Source organism: Dipodomys ordii, unplaced genomic scaffold (genome assembly GCF_000151885.1).
Source record: "Dipodomys ordii isolate 6190 unplaced genomic scaffold, Dord_2.0 Scaffold89, whole genome shotgun sequence".
NCBI lineage: Eukaryota > Metazoa > Chordata > Mammalia > Rodentia > Heteromyidae > Dipodomys > Dipodomys ordii.
The window spans coordinates 8,222,475-8,224,466 of NW_012267305.1; positions in this window are offsets into that span (position 1 = coordinate 8,222,475).

Consider the following 1,992-nt stretch of genomic DNA (forward strand, 5'->3'; position numbering starts at 1 on the left):
GAAGTGGCACTGTAGCTCAAGTGGTAGAGCGCTCGCCTTGAGCTGAAGAGCTGAGGGACAGTGCCCAGGCCCAGAGTTCAAGTCCCACAACCGACCAAAAAAAAAAAATAGTTCTCCCTGTGAGGCTACAAAGGTAGAAAATAAAAATGCTTCTAAAAAAAGTAACAACTTATTGAACATGTGCCATATTTGATAGAACGGTAGCTTTAGTAATGACTGTTAATCAGATCATTGCTTAAAGTAATTTAGGTGCATCTTAAATTTGTGCTATGATGTAATTTTTTGGTTTCTACATTCTTTGTCCAACTTATATTCAACGTTGAATGAAATATTTTGCTCCCTGCAAGTAAGAAACGAAATACATGGTTGTTTCAAGGCGTTTAGTGTGTCCACAAACTTGGAAATGAGATTAACATGAGAAAATCCCCTAGTAAATAAAAGAATTGTCAGATATAGAAATATATTTTCTTACCCTCGTAAGACATATCAGAACCAGAAAAGTCAGTATTTCCACAGGCTGCAGTTGGCATTCAGTAATGGCCTGGGGATAATCTTGACAAGCAGGCTGAAAGACAAAAAACCCTTACATTGCCTCCACTGACAGACAGAAATTGCAACTTCTTAAAAGTTTACTTTTAAGAATTAGGAAATTAAATCCATGAGAGGGCTTTTTGCTTGTTACACAAAAGCTCTACTGCTTAAGCCACACCTACAGCCTTTTTGACTCAGGTTGCTTTTGAAGATGGAGTCTCATCTTTTCCTCAGGCAGCTCAAACAATAATTCTCCTATTTCTGCTTTCTTTGATAGCTGAGATGATGTAGATGGGCAGCATCATGCCCAGCTTATTCTGTTGAAATGGAGTCTCACAAGATTTTTGTCCAAGTGAGCTTGGAACTGTGAAATTCCAACATGAGTCACTTATATACATGGGTTGATAAGTATATACCACTGCACCCAGCTACTGTTTGAGATGAGGTCTTATTAACTTATTGCCCTGGCTAACCTTGAATTGTGATTCTCTTAATCTCTGCATCCAGAGGAGTTAGGAATATAGGCATGAACCGCAGGCATCTGGCCAGAGATAATAAGTTAGATATTTACCGTGCCAAATCAGAATTATCATACCCTATTCCTCCTCCTTGATACTCATACAAAACAACTCCCCAAAAGATGGCTCAGAGGAAATAATGTACAAACATAGTCCTAGCTTTATCTAATTTGGGGGGGAAGGAAAAAATAGTAAACCTGAGTGATGTCTCGTGGTATAAATTACAAATGTATGACAAATGCTCCAAAATGCTTGTGCTATATCCTGAAGAGTCATTCAACCCTTACTCTTTGATCAAAGTGAAGCTTTTATATTCAGTTCTGACCCAGGATAATCAGAATATGCTTGCTTGCCTCAAAACCCAGATGACACTGTTGCAAAGGTAGGCTAGTTTCCAGAGAGGCTGAGACTATTAAGGAAAACTCACAGTGAGAAAAGCAATCAGAAGTAAACACTTCCATTCTCTTAATCAAGCCACTATGATGAAGCAGAGACTACCACCAACTAGTAGCCTCAAATTCGGTGCTTGGATATCTTAGAAATAACCTGGAGGAGCTACCTTAGATTTCAAACAAGAAGAATGTAATCTCCAAATGACTTTTGCCATAACTAAGTTTCCGAGAAGAGAAAGTTTGGGACATTCCAAACTTGCTCTGAAAGTCGGCAAGGAGTATATGCAGACTGAGCTATCTCTTAAAAGATGAAACTGGAAAATAACAGTGTCCATTCTATGACTACATTGCTTATGCAGGCATTACACGAGGTACCTCATCATTTTCTTACACCGAGGATGTTTTACTACCCCACAAACACTATAAACCATCAAACAGGCTTTGAAAGATACAGTGTTGATGGCTGGACAGCTGGGAAGTAGCTTCAGGACAATGTCATAGTCACACTTACAAGGTCTCACACAGCTTGTCTTATTTGTCTCTCCCAGCAT